The following is a 15,857-nucleotide window of genomic DNA, read 5'->3' on the forward strand; positions in this document are numbered from 1 at the left end:
CATAATACTCCATAGTGTATATGGACCACATCTTCCTTATCCATTCATCCGTTGAAGGGCATCTTGGTTCTTTCCACAGTTTGGCGACCGTGGCCATTGCTGCTATAAACATTAGGGTACAGATGGCCCTTTTCACTACATCTGTATCCTTGGGGTAAAAGATACAGGCTCTGTGTTGAGCATGGAGTTCATTTAAGATTCTCTCTTCTTGGGAACCTGGGTGGCTCAGTCATTAAGTGTCTGCCTTTGACTCAGGCCATGATCATAGGACGCTGGGGTCAAGCCCCACATTAGATTCCCTGCCCAGTGGAAAGCTTGCTTGTCCCTCTCCCACTCCCCCTGCTTGTGTTCCCTCTCTCGCTGTGTCTCTCTCTGTCAAATAAATAATTAAAATCTCTAAAAAAAGATTCTCTCTTCCTATATCTCTGTCCTTTCTCCTTGTTCACACACACTCATTCACTCCTCCCCCCAGCCACGCCCTCCCCCGCCCCCTCCCCAACCTAAACCATAAGATGCCTAGGAATAAACCTAGCCAAAAAGGCAAACGACCTGTACTTTGAAAACTATAGGATACTTATGAAAGAAATAGAAGATGACACAAAGGAATGGAAAAACATTCCATGCTCATGGGTTGGAAGAACAAATGTCATTAAAATAGCTATACTACCCAAGGCAATCTACACATTTAAGGCAATCCCTTTCAAAATAACACCGGAACTTTTCACAGAGCCATAATAAACAATCCTAAAATTTATATGGAAACACAAAGACCATGGATAGCCAGAACAATTTTGAAAAAGAAAGCGAAGCTGGAGACATCACAATTCTGAACTTCAAGCTCTTTTACAAAGCTAGAATCATAAGGACAGTGTGGTACTGACACAAAAACAGACATATAGCTCAGTGGAATAGAATAGAAAACCCAGAAATGGACTCCTAAGTATATGGTCAACTAATCTTTGACAAAGCAGGAAAGAATAGTCAATGGAAAAAAGACAGCTTTTTCAACAAAAGGTTTTTGGAAAATTGAACAGCAACATGCAGAAGAATGAAACTGGAGCATTTCCTTTTTCTTTTTTTCTTTTCTTTTCTTTTTTAGGGAGGGAGGGAAGGGACCAGGAAGGGAGAAAAGGGAGAGGGAGACAGAATTTTGAGCAGGCTCCACACCCAGCATGGAGCCCAACTTAGGGCTTGATCTCATAACCCTGATATCATGATCTGAGACAAAATCAAGTCTGAAACTTAACTGACTGAGCAACTGAGGTGCCCCTCTAACTTAAATTTAAATAAAAGCTTGAAACATTAAAAAAAAGGTGTTTCCAAATTAATGTGTAAAAGTGTGTGGAAAATACAATATACTTAACTGTTTGAAACTAAAAATGTTAATTAGATTATTCCTAAAGGTATGTTTGATTCTATTAATTTGCTATTTAATTTCTATTTGGCCCATAGCTACTTTGTTCCTTTTTCCTTTTTTTTCCTAATGATTTTGCATTGAGTTCCTTTTATATGATTGTGTTTTTTCTCCATTTGTCTTGGCTTATTAGCCAGAAGTTGTTGCTTTGTTTGTTTTCCAGTGGTTGCCTAAATTTTTATGAAATAAATTTTTATTACTATCTACTTCAAATGTTATTATTTTTTGTTCTTTTTTTTAAATTCAAGTGTTATTATTTTATATGAATTTTAGAAATTTGGGGGCTGATCCTGGAAATAGACATGACCACAAGGTGGCAGTAGCATGCAATACATTTTATTTGGGCAAAACACATGTTTGCACGGAGGGGATTTCTTGACAGCAAGGAAATTCCTAGAGAGAAGGAAATCAGAGAGGGAGCTTATATGTCTAAGTCATATAAATTAGCCACCTGACAAGGATATTCTGGATCAGAGAGTACTGAAGAGCAGCAGTCACTTAGGATCTTTTATACCTATAGGGCTTATCTAATCTATGGCAAACAGATGTTAGGCACATTTTTGCAGGGTATGCAAAAGAGGTAGGCTCTGAGTGGCTAAAAATCTGTTTATTGGGGCTATGTTTAAGACAACTGGTTGGGGGTGGGGCAAGATGACGGAGGAGTAGCAGGCTGAAATGGCATCAGATCTCAGGAGTTCAGCTAGATAATTATCTAACCGTTCTGAATACCTACAAACTCAACAGGAGATACAAGAGAAGAGCAGCAATTTTAGGAACAGAAAATTGACCAATTTCTGGAAGGTACGCTGTGCAGAGAATTGAATCTGAAGTGAGGGAAAGATAGACTGTGGGGGGAGGAGACGGCTCCCAGAAAGTGGTGGAGCAGCAGAGTACAAAAACAGAACTTTTGGAAGTCTGCTCCACTGAGGAACACCACTCCAGAGGCTAAGCAGGGGTGGAGCCTTTGCAGGGACAGTGTGGTCTCAGGTCCTGTGGGGTCACAGAAAGATATGGGGTGTCTGAGTGTGGCAGAGCTCCCAGATATCGGAGCCAAGAAGCTGATTACAAAGACAGAGCTGAGGAGGGAGCTTTCAGGTCGGGGTTACCTTAAACCATGATCCAAGGCATAGTCGGGCCACTGCTCTTCAAGCAGGGACTGCACAAGTGACAGATCTGGGGAGACTCACCTTCCTTCTCTGGAAGGAGCAGTGCAGCAGGAATCTGCTGGGTTTGGAGACTCCAAATGGGGCTGTGTGCCAGAGATAGAAATGCTCGGGCACAGGCCGGGTGAGCCCTGAGCCCGGCTGGATACCAGGGAGATGGGAGGGATTGACTGCTTTTATTTGAGGGCGCACTGAGGAGTATAGGCCTGAGCTTTTGGGACCTGGGCTGGAAATTGGGGGGACGCCATTTTCATTCCTGTCCTCCAGAGCTCTACGGAAAGTGTGTTCAGGGAACAAAAGCTCCCGAGAATGAACCCGAGAAGATTACATAGCCTGGCCCCTGGCAAGGGGAGTGCAATTCCGCCTCAGGCAAAGATATTTGAGACTCAGTGCAACAGGCCCCTCCCCCAGAAGATCAGCAAGAACATCCAGCCAAGACCAAGTTCAGCAATCAAGGAGAACAGTGGTACTCCAGAGCTAGGGGAAAGCAATGCATAGAATTCATGGCTTTCCCCCTATGATCCTTTAGTCTTGCAAAGTTAAATTTGTTTAATTTTATTTTTTTCTTCTACATTTTTCCAATTTATTTATTTTCAGAAAAACAGTATTCATTATTTTTTCATCACACCCAGTGCTCCATGCAAGCCATGCCCTCTATAATACCCACCACATGGTACCCCAACCTCCCACCCCCCCGGCACATCAAACCCCTCAGATTGTTTTTCAGAGTCCATAGACTCTCATGGTTCACCTCCCCTTCCAATTTACCCAAAAGGACATAACCTCCCAATGTCCATAACCCTACCCCCCTTCGCCCAACCCCCCTCCCCCCAGCAACCCACAGTTTGTTTCGTGAGACTAAGAGTCACTTATGGTTTGTCTCCCTCCCTATCCCGTCTTGTTTCATGGATTCTTCTCCTACCCACTTAAGTCCCCATGTTGCATCACCACTTACTCATATCAGGGAGAACATAGGATAGTTGTCTTCCTCCGCTTGACTTATTTCGCTAAGCATGATACACTCTAGTTCCATCCATGTTGTCGCAAATGTCAAGATTTCGTTTCTTTTGATGGCTGCTGGGTATTCCATTGTGTATATATACCACATCTTCTTTATCCATTCATCTGTTGATGGACATCTACGTTCTTTCCATAGTTTGGCTATTGTGGACATTGCTGCTATAAACATTCGGGTGTACGAGCCCTTTGGCACGTACGTTTGTATCTTTAGGGTAAATACCCAGTAGTGCAATTGCTGGGTCATAGGGTAGTTCTATTATCAACATTTTGAGGAACATCCATGCTGTTTTCCTGAGTGGTTGCACCAGCTTGCATTCCCACCAACAGTGTAGGAGGGTTCTCCTTTCTCCGCATCCTCGCCAGCATCTGTCATTTCCTGACTTGTTGATTTTAGCCATTCTAACTGGTGTGAGGTGATATCTCATTGTGGTTTTGATTTGTATTTCCCCGATGTCGAGGGATATGGAACACTTTTTCATGTGTCTGTTGGCCATCTGGATGTCTTCTTTGCAGAAACGTCTGTTCATGTCCTCTGCCCATTTCTTGATTGGATTATTTGTTCTTTGAGTGGTGAGTTTGTTAAGTTCTTTATAGATTTTGGACACTAGTCCTTTATCTGATATGTCGTTTGCAAATATCTTCTCCAATTCTGTCCGTTGTCTTTTGATTTTGTTCACTGTTTCCTTTGTTGTGCAAAAGCTTTTGATCTTGATGAAATCCCAATAGTTCATTTTTGCCTTTGTTTCCATTGCCTTTGGCGATGTTCCTAGGAAGATGTTGCTGTGGCTGAGGTCGAAGAGGTTGCTGCCTGTGTTCTGCTCAAGGATTTTGATGGATTCCTTTCTCACATTGAGGTCCTTCATCCATTTTGAGTCTATTTTTGTGGGTGGTGTAAGGAAATTGTCCAATTTCATTTTTCTGCACGTGGCTATCCAATTTTCCCAACACCATTTATTAAAGAGGCTGTCTTTTTTCCATTGGACATTCTTTCCTGCTTTGTCAAAGATTGGTTGACCATAGAGTTGAGGGTCTATTTCTGGGCTCACGACTCTGTTCCATTGATCTAGGTGTCTGTTTTTGTGCCAGTACCATGCTGTCTTGATGATGACAGCTTTGTAATAGAGCTTGAAGTCCGGAATTGTGATGCCACCAACTTTGGCTTTCTTTGTCAATATCCCTTGGGCTATTAGAGGTCTTTTCTGGTTCCATATAAATTTTAAAATTATTTGTTCCATTTCTTTGAAAAAGATGGATGGTACTTTGATAGGAATTGCTTTAAATGTGTAGATTGCTTTAGGTAGCGTAGACATTTTCACAATATTTATTCTTCCAATCCAGGAGCATGGAACACTTTTCCATTTCTTTGTGTCTTCCTCAATTTCTTTCATGAGTACTTTATAGTTTTCTGAGTATAGATTCTGTGCCTCTTTGGTTAGGTTTATTCCTAGGTATCTTATGGTTTGGGGTGCAATTGTAAATGGGATTGACTCCTTAATTTCTCTTTCTTCTGTCTTGTTGTTGGTGTAGAGAAATGCAACTGATTTCTGGGCATCGATCTGATATCCTGACACTTTACTGAATTCCTGTACAAGTTCTAGCAGTTTTGGAGTGGAGTCTTTTGGGTTTTCCACATAGAGTATCATATCATCTGCAAAGAGTGATAATTTGACTTCTTTGCTGATTTGGATGCCTTTAGTTTCCTTTTGTTGTCTGATTGCTGAGGCTAGGACTTCTAGTACTATGTTGAATAGCAGTGGTGGTAATGGACATCCCTGCCGTGTTCCTGACCTTAGTGGAAAAGCTTTCAGTTTTCCTCCATTGAGAATGATATATGCGGTGGGGTTTTCATAGATGACTTTGATGATATTGAAGTATGTGCCCTCTATCCCTACACTTTGAAGAGTTTTGATCAGGAAGGGATGCTATACTTTGTCAAATGTTTTTTCAGCATCTATTGAGAGTATCATGTGGTTCTTGTTCTTTCTTTTATTGATGTCTTGTATCACATTGACTGATTTGCGGATGTTGAACCAACCTTGCAGCCCTGGGATAAATCCCACTTGGTCGTGGTGAATAATCCTTTTAATGTACTGTTGAAACCTATTGGCTAGTATTTTGGTGAGAATTTTCGCATCTGTGTTCATCACGGATATTGGTCTATAGCTCTAATTTTTAATGGGATCCTTGTCTGGTTTTGGGATCAAGGTGATGCTGGCCTCATAAAATGAGTTTGGAAGTTTTCCTTCCATTTCAATTTTTTGGAACAGTTTCAGGAAAATAGGAATTAGTTCTTTTTTTTCCCAATTTATTTATTTTCAGAAAAACAGTATTCATTATTTTTTCACCACACCCAGTGCTCCATGCAAGCCGTGCCCTCTATAATACCCACCACCGGGTACCCCAACCTCCCACCCCCCCGCCACTTCAAACCCCTCAGACTGTTTTTCAGAGGCCATAGTCTCTCATGGTACACCTCCCCTTCCAATTTACCCAAATTCCCTACTCCTCTCTAACACCCCTTGTCCTCCATGCTATTGGTTATGCTCCACAAATAAGTGAAACCATATGATAATTGACTCTCTCTGCTTGACTTATTTCACTCAGCATAATCTCTTCCAGTCCCGTCCATGTTGCTACAAAAGTTGGGTATTCCTCCTTTCTGATGGAGGCATAATACTCCATAGTGTATATGGACCACATCTTCCTTATCCATTCATCGGTTGAAGGGCATCTTGGTTCTTTCCATAGTTTGGCGACCGTGGCCATTGCTGCTATAAACATTGGGGTACAGATGGCCCTTCTTTTCACGACATCTGTATCTTTGGGCTAAATACCCAGGAGTGCAATTGCAGGGTCGTAGGGAAGCTCTATTTTTAATTTCTTGAGGAATCTCCACACTGTTCTCCAAAGAGGCTGCACCAACTTGCATTCCCACCAACAGTGTAAGAGGGTTCCCCTTTCTCCACATCCTCTCCAACAAATGTTGTTTCCTGTTTTGTTAACTTTGGCCATTCTAACTGGTGTAAGGTGATATCTCAATGTTGTTTTAATTTGAATCTCCCTGATGGCTAGTGATGATGAGCATTTTTTCATGTGTCTGATATCCATTTGTATGTCTTGATTGGAGAAGTGTCTGTTCATATCTTCTGCCCATTTTTTGATGTGTTTGTCTGTTTCGTGTGGGTTGAGTTCTTATTTAAATGTTTGGTAGAATTCTGCCGGTAAGCCGTCTGGCCCTGGGCTTTTGTTTGTTTGGAGATTTTTAATGTCTGTTTCAATCTCCTTACTGGTTATGGGTCAGGCTTTCTATTTCTTCCTGGTTCAATTTTGGTAGTTTATATGTTTCTAGGAATGCATCCATTTCTTCCAGATTGTCAAATTTGTTAGCGTAGAGTTGCTCATAGTATGTTCTTATAATAGTTTGTATTTCTTTGGTGTTAGTTGTGATCTCTCCTCTTTCATTCATGATTTTATTTATTTGGGTCCTTTCTCTTTTCTTTTTGATAAGTCTGGCCAGCGGTTAATCAATTTTATTAATTCTTTCAAAGAACCAGCTCCTAGTTTCGTTGATTTGTTCTATTGTTTTTTTTTCATTTCTATTTCATTGATTTCTGCTCTGATCTTTATTATTTCTCTTCTCTTCCTGGGCTTAGGGTTTCTTTCTTTTACTTTCTCCAGCTCCTTTAGGTGTAGGGTTAGTTTGTGTACCTGAGACCTTTCTTGTTTCTTGAGAAAAGCTTGTACTGCTATATATTTTCCTCTCAGGACTGCCTTTGTTGTGTCCCACAGATTTTGAACCGTTGTATTTTCATTATCATTTGTTTCCATGATTTTTTTCAATTCTTCTTTAATTTCCCGGTTGACAATTCATTCTTTAGAAGGATGCTGTTTAGTCTCCATGTTTTTGAGTTCTTTCCAAACTTCCTCTTGTGGTTGAGTTCTAGCTTCAGAGCATTGTGGTCTGAAAATATGCAGGGAATGATCCCAATCTTTTGATATCGATTGAGTCCTGATTTAGGACCGAGGATGTGATCTATTCTGGAGAATGTTCTATGCGCACTAGAGAAGAATGTGTATTCTGTTGCTTTGGGATGAAATGTTCTGAATATATCTGTGATGTCCATCTCATCCAGTGTATCATTTAAGGCCTTTATTTCCCTGTTGATCTTTTGCTTGGATGATCTGTCCATTTCAGTGAGGGGAGTGTTAAAGTCCCCTACCATTATTGTATTATTGTTGATGTGTTTCTTTGATTTTGTTATTAATTGGTTTATATAGTTGGCTGCTCCCACATCGGGGGCATATATATTTAAAATTGTTAGATCTTCTTGTTGGACAGACCCTTTGAGTATGATATAGTGTCCTTCCTCATCTCTTATTATAGTCTTTGGCTTAAAATCTAATTGATCTGATATAAGGATTGCCACTCCTGCTTTTTTCTGATGTCCATTAGCATGGTAAATTCTTTTCCACCCCCTCACTTTAAATCTGGAGGTGTCTTCGGGCTTAAAATGAGTTTCTTGGAGACAACATATAGATGGGTTTTGGTTTTTTATCCATTCTGATACTCTGTGTCTTTTGATTGGGGCATTTATCCCATTAACATTCAGGGTAACTATTGAGAGATATGATTTTAGTGCCATTGTATTGCCTGTAAGGTGACTGTTACTGTATATTGTCTCTGTTCCTTTCTGATCTACCACTTGTAGGCTCTCTCTTTGCTTAGAGGACCCCTTTCAGTATTTCCTGTAGAGCTGGTTTGGTGTTTGCAAATTCTTTCAGTTTTTGTTTGTCCTGGAAGCTTTTAATCTCTCCTTCTATTTTCAATGATAGCCTAGCTGGATATAGTATTCTTGGCTGCATGTTTTTCTCGTTTAGTGCTCTGAAAATATCATGCCAGCTCTTTCTGGCCTGCCAGGTCTCTGTGGATAAGTCAGCTGCCAATGTAATACTTTTACCATTGTATGTTACAGACTTCTTTTCCCGGGCTGCTTTTAGCATTTTCTCTTTGTCACTAAGGCTTGCAAATTTTTCTATTAGGTGACGGGATGTGGGCCTATTCTTATTGATTTTGAGGGGCGTTATCTGAACCTCCTGAATTTTGATGCTCGTTCCCTTTGCCATATTGGGGAAATTCTCCCCAATAATTCTCTCCAGGATACCTTCTGCTCCCCTCTCTCATTCTTCTTCTTCTGGAATCCCAATTATTCTAATGTTGTTTCATCTTATGGTGTCACTTATCTCTCGAATTCTCCCCTCATGGTCCAGTAGCTGTTTGTCCCTCTTTTGCTCAGCTTCTTTATTCTCTGTCATTTGGTCTTCTATATTGCAAAGTCTCTCTTCTGCCTCATTTATCCTAGCAGTGAGAGCCTCCATTTTTTATTGAACCTCATTAATAGCTTTTTTGATTTCAACTTGGTTAGATTTTAGTTCTTTTATTTCTCCAGAAAGGGCTTTTACATCTCTGGAGAGGGTTTCTCTAATATCTTCCATGCTTTTTTCAATCCCAGCTAGAACCTTGAGAATTGTCATTTTGAACTCTAGATCTGACATATTACCAATGTCTGTATTGATTAGGTCCCTAACTTTCGGTACTGCCTCTTGTTCTTTTTTTTGTTGTTGTTGTAAATTTTTCCACCTTGTCATTTTGTCCAGCTAAGAGTATTGAAGGACCAAGTAAAATACTAAAAGGGTGGCAACAATCCCAGGAAAATATGCTTTAACCAAATCAGAAGAGATCCCAAATCGTGAGGGGTGATTTCTCCCCCCTCACGATTGGGTGATGGATCTCCTCTGATTGGGATCTCCTCTGATTGGGATCTCCCAATCTCTTCTGATTGGGATCTCTTCTTATTTGGAGATAAAAAGAGGTTCAAAAAGAAAGAAAGAAAAAAAAAGAATTAAAAAAAAGAGATTGAATTAAAAATTCAATCAAGAATTAAAAAAGAATTAAAAAAAGAGATTGAAGAGATTGGGATCCCTTCTGATTTGTGGATAAAAAGAGGTTCAAAAATAAAGAAAGAAAAAAAAGAATTAAAAAAAAGAAAACGAATAAAGAAAAGTATAAAAAGAATATATATATTAGATAAAATAGTTAAAAACGTTAAAAAAGAAAAGGGTAAAAGTAAAAAAAAATTAGCAGAAGAAGAGAAAAAAAATGAAAAAGAAAAAAATAAATTAACTGCAAGACTAAAAAATCACAGGGAGAAAGCCATGAGTTCCGTGGTTTGTTTTCTCCTCCTCTGGAATTCTGCTGCTCTCCTTGGTATTGAAACTGCACTCCTCGGTAGGTGAACTTGGTCTTGCCTGGATTTCTTGTTGATCTTCTTGGGGAGGGGCCTGTTGTAGTGATTCTCAAGTGTCTTTGGCCCAGGCGGAGTTGCACCGCCTTTACCAGGGGCCGGGCTGAGTGATCCGCTCGGCTTTGCTTTCAGGAGCTTTTGTTCCCTGAGCGATTTCCGTAGAGTTCCGGAGGACTGGAATACAAATGGCGGCCTCCTGGTCTCCGGTCTGGAGGAGCCGAGAGCCCGGGGCCCCGCTCCCCAGTGCGCCCTCAGCGATCAGCACCCAGTAACTCTCATCTGCCTAACCTCCGGCCGCGCTCCGAGCTCATGGAGCCTGCGACCGGTTCAAGGCAACACTGAGCTGTGAGCTCACTGTTGGCTCTGTCTCTGTAGCCGGCTTTCCCATTCCAGTACCCGCAAGCTCTGCAACACTCAGACACCCCCGATCCTTCTGTGACCATGTGAGACCTGAGGCCACACTGACCCCACGTGGGCTTCACCCTGGTTTAGCCTCTGGAGCGATGTCCCTCAGCAGAACAGACTTTTAAAAGTCCTGATTTTGTGCTCTGTTGCTCAGCCACTTGCCGGGAGCCGGGCCCTCCCCCAGGGTCTATCTTCCCGTCGCTTTGGATTCACTTCTCCGCCAGTCTTACCTTTCAGAAAGTGGTTGTTTTTCTGTTTCTAGAATTGCTGTTCTTCTTCTCTTCGATCTTCCGTAGGATTTGCAGGTGTTTGCAATCTTTAGATAAGCTCTCTAGCTGATCTCCTGCTAGCTGAAGTAGTCTCAGCCTGCTACTTCTCCGCCATCTTGACTCCTCCCCCTTTTTCTTCTACTTTTTTTTAAACTTTTCTCTTTCCTCTTTTAACGTTTTTTAACTAGTTTATCTTAATACCTTTCTAAAAAATTATTTTAAAACTTCATTGTTATATTCAAATTTTATCCCTTCATTGTATTTAACCTTAGTTCTTGTAAACGTAGAGGTATTTTTTTTTCAAAAAAATTTAGAGATACAATTTCTTCTAATTGATCAAAACATCCCTAAATCTAGCACATGGATTTGTTCTAGTGTCCAGGCTGAGCATATTCTCTCCTCTTTTTGTTTTATTTCTCCAACCAAATCATCAATTTATTTTTTTGGAATTCTTTAACATTTTCATCCTTACACTCATAGTCCATCCCTTCACTGTGCTTACCCTTATTTTTGTATATATAAGGTTTTCTTTCTTTAAAATTTTGGGAGGTAGTTTCTCCCAAGAGACCAAAATACACCCAAAATCCAGTGTGTGACTGTTTTCTATTCACCAGTCTAATATATATATATAGTAATTTATATATATAATTATATATATATGATATATGAATTAAAAAAAAATATATATATATATATATGGGGGGACAAGATGGCTGGGGAGTAGGAGGAGGCGCCTTTCCAGCAGGTACCCCAAAGTGAGCTGATTACCTAGCGAAGAACTCCGATCACCCATGAAATCAGCTTGAGATCAGAATTATACATGTCTGGATCTCTACAGGGGCAGAAGACACCAATAGGCAGGTAAAGCGGAATGGGAATGGCGGACTGATATTGGAAGATAAACAAAAGGGGGAGGGAGCCACCAGAGGTGACCAGTTGGAAAGTAATACCCAAACACGAGCGAGAGTGCCCTGCGTCTGGGGATCAGCATTAACTTGGAAACTGGTTGAAAGCACTCGAAAAGAGCAAAGGATCACAGGGGGAAATTGTGGGAATTGGGGTGGCTAGGGACAGGGGCTTAAGTCCCCGGTCCCAGGACATCCTCCCCGGTGCTGAGGTAGAGAGAGTGTGGCAGAGAAACCAGCTCCTGCTCCCTAAGCCGCCAGCATGCCCGAGAATGCGTGGGTTCTAGTTCCTGTGAGGGGATGGGAGCCACTCCGGTTGGCAGAACGCGAGAGCCCTACCACAAAGCTTGAGATACGTGCGAACGTCCGTCATGCTCCCCTGAGTTACAAAGACCCGGCCAGCGCTCTTTGACCCGCGCCATTGTTTCAAAGCCTAAGCCGCGTGCCCGAAACTGTTCCCCTGACAGAGGTGCGCAAATGCAAAGCCTGGGGCTTACGGACCAGCGCCCCATTCTCAGGGACCGAGATGCGCGCCCGACCCACAGCCGCCTCTGAAAGAGGTGCACGCAAGCCGGGCACTCCCAGCCTGGGCCAGCTGCAAAATCTCAGTGTGCGATTGCTGCTTGGAACCTCTCTGGCGGTTGGGAGCTCCCAGACAACTGTCACTGCCTTGGCTTTGGGTACAAGCAAAAGATCCTATGCCCTCAGGGTCTGCAACTTGAAACCTGCTCTGCCAGCAGCTAAGGGGAAACTTATTCAGGCTCTGCACCCAGACTGAGGCTTCTCTCTGAGAGGGAGATCAGGGTGCGGTTTGTTTTCCTCTAAAACTACAAAAACCATCAAAGGCAGTCAAAGTGAAAGAAAAAAAAAAAAAAGTGAACAAGCATAAAAACCGCCAGACAACAAAAGCCTGAAAAAAACCAGTTTCCTCAGAGCCCACCCCCTTGAGGGGGGCAGGAGGACTTAACTCAGGAAACATCATTGACTGACAACCCACGTGGCAGGGCCCTCCCCGAGAAAACAAACCAAGAAAGAAAAAAAAAAAAAGAACTACAAGAGAACAACCACTACTTCATAGGAAAACTTGTATTGTTCACTCATTCCCACTATTCCTGTTTTTTTTTTTTTACACATAGGTAATTTTTTTAACCAATTTACCATCACAGCGAGTAGTACAGTACATCAAATGCCATAATACCTTTCTAACATGAACTTTTTGATACATATACCTAAGTTTTTCTTTTGCATTTTTATTTTTTGAATTCCTTTTTTAAAATTTTAGTTTAGTTTAGTCTAGTTTGTTCCTTTTTATTTTTATCCTCTAATATTCATATAGAGTTAAACTACAACGTAATCCCCTTTCCCCAATCAATACTACCCCTAGATGTAAACCAATTGTTCATCCCCTTTATCTTAGGAAATTTAGTCCTTTAACAAATATATCAAGATACATCCAGGAAGAATCAAAAGAACCTTCCTCGCACACACTGAGAATTTATAAGAACTCTCCAATCTTCTTCCACCAGTGTTTCTCTGCTTTTTGTGTTTGACCTAATAGCATATAAATCTTACACTTGTGGTTCTTTTTGACGAGGTTCTTTCTTTATTTACATATATATTTTTTTTCTCTTGTCATATACTTGTATCAGACTTTTTATCTCTTTTTGTTTGTCTACTTCATAAATATTACCTTGGGGCCCATCGGGGCTGTACCTAATTTTTCATCATCCCTTTCTTTCCTATCTCTCTCTCTCTCTCTCTCTCTTTCATTTTTTCTTCTTCTTTTCTTTGTCTCTCGTTTGGGTGGGGAATCCTGATTGCTCAGAAGTGTTCCAGGGTGCACCTTGACTGCTCCACAGTTGATACATCCAGCTACATCTGGTCAGTCATCTCCCACCAAAATGACTAGGAGGAGGAATGCCCAACAGAAGAAAAATACAGAGGATGGACCTTCTGCAACAGAGCTAATGGCTATCAACATAGACAATATGTCGGAAAGAGAATTCAGGCTAACAATTCTCCAGGCAATAGCTAGGATGGAGAAAGCCATGGATGACCAAACAGAATTGATTAGGGTCGAACTGAAAGCGACCGGACAGGATGTTCACAATGTTAGGGCGGAGCTTAAAGCTACCAGGGAGGAGGTTCACAATGCTTTCAATGAGTTCCAGTCTAATCTAAACTCTCTCAAAGCTAGGGTAACTGAGACAGAAGATAGAATTAGTGATCTAGAAGACAAACAGATAGAGAGAAAGGATCAGGAGGAAGCCTGGAACAAACAGCTTAGAAACCACAAAAACAGAATCAGGGAAATAAATGATGCCATGAAGCGTTCCAACATCAGAATTATTGGAATCCCTGAGGGGGAGGAAAAAGAAAGAAGTCTAGAAGATAGAGTGGAACCAGTCCTTCATGAAAATTTTCCCAATCTCGCGAATGGAACCAGCATTCGTGTACTAGAGGCTGAACGGTCTCCACCCAAGACTATACACTCCAAAAAAATTACGACACCTGATAGTCAAATTGAGGAATTATAATTGTAGGTATAATCGCTTGAAAGCCGTAAGGGCAAAGAGGCTCCTTACTTACAGAGGGAAGCCAATCGGAATAATGTCAAACCTGTCCACAGAGACCTGGCAAGCCAGAAGAGGCTGGCAAGATATATTCAGGGCACTAAATGAGAAGAACATGCAGCCAAGAATACTTTATCCAGCAAGACTGACATTCAAAATGGATGGAGAGATAAAGAGTTTTCAAGACCAGCAAGGCTTAAAAGACTATGCAATCACCAAGCCGACACTGCAGGAAATATTAAGGGGGTTTCTATAAAAGAGGAAAAATCCCAAGAATAGCATTGAACAGAAATATAGAGACAGTCTACAGAAAGAAAGACTTCAAAGGTAACTCGATGTCAATAAAAACGTATCTATCAATAATCACTCTCAATGTGAATGGCCTAAATGCGCCCATAAAATGGCACAGGGTTGCAGATTGGATAAAACGACAGGACCCATCCATAACTGTCTACAAGAGACCCATTTTGAACCTAAAGATACACGCAGACTGAAAGTGAAGGGATGGAGAAGCAACTTTCATGCCAATGGGCCTCAAAAAAAGGCTGGGGTAGTGATTCTCATATCAGATAAACTAGACTTCAAACTAAAGACTCTAGTCAGAGATACAGAAAGACATTACATAATCCTTAAAAGGACTATCCACCAAGATGATCTAACAATTGTAAATATATATGCTCCCAATATGGGAGCAGCCAATTACTTAAGAAAACTGATAATCAAGATAAAATGTCATATTGATATGAATACACTAATCGTAGGAGATCTTAACACACCTCTTTCAGAATTAGACAGATCATTGAAGTAGAAAATCAATAAGGAAACAAGAGCATTGAATGACACATTGGACCAGATGGACCTCATAGATATATACCGAACATTCCACCCTAAAACAACAGAATACTCATTCTTCTCAAGTGCACACAGAACTTTCTCCAGAATAGACCACATACTGGGTCACAAATCAGGACTCAACCTATACCAAAAGACTGAGATGTTTCCCTGAATATTCTCAGATCACAATGCTTTGAAACTGGAGCTCAATCACAAGGAAAAGTTCAGAAGGAACTCAAACACCTGGAAGCGAAAGACCACCTTGCTGAAGAATGTGTGGATCAGGGCACCTGGGTTGCTCAGTGGGTTAAGCCGCTGCCTTCGGCTCAGATCATGATCTCAGGGTCCTGGGATCAAGTCCCACATTGGGCTCTGTGCTGAGCAGGGAGACTGCTTCCTCCTCTGTCTCTCTCTCTGCCTGCCTCTCTGCCTACTTGTGATTTCTCTCTGTCAAATAAATAAATAAATAATCTTTAAAACGAATGCTTGGATCAACCAGGAGATCAAAGAAGAACTGAAACAATTCATGGAAACCAATGAGAATGAAGACACTTCGGTCCAAAACCTATGGGATACAGCAAAGGCTGTCCTAAGGGGGAAATACATAGCCATCCAAGCCTCTCTCAAAAAAATTGAAAAATCTAGAACACACCAGCTGTCTCTACACCTTAAAGAACTTGGGAATCAACAACAAATCAAACCAACTCCACACATAAGAAGAGAAATCATCAAGATTAGAGCTGAGATCAATGAGGTAGAAACCAGAGATTCAGTAGAACGTATCAATGAAACTAGAAGCTGTTTTTTGGAAGAATCAATTAGATTGATAAACCATTGGCCACACTAATCCAAAAGAAAAGAGAGAAAGCCTAAATTCATAAAATCATAAATGAAAAGGGAGAGATCACAACTAACACCAAGGAAGTAGAAACAATCTTCAGAAGTTATTATCAACAGTTATATGCCAATAAG

This window comes from Neovison vison, chromosome X, assembly GCF_020171115.1.
Source record: "Neovison vison isolate M4711 chromosome X, ASM_NN_V1, whole genome shotgun sequence".
In the NCBI taxonomy this organism is placed as follows: Eukaryota; Metazoa; Chordata; class Mammalia; order Carnivora; family Mustelidae; genus Neogale; species Neogale vison.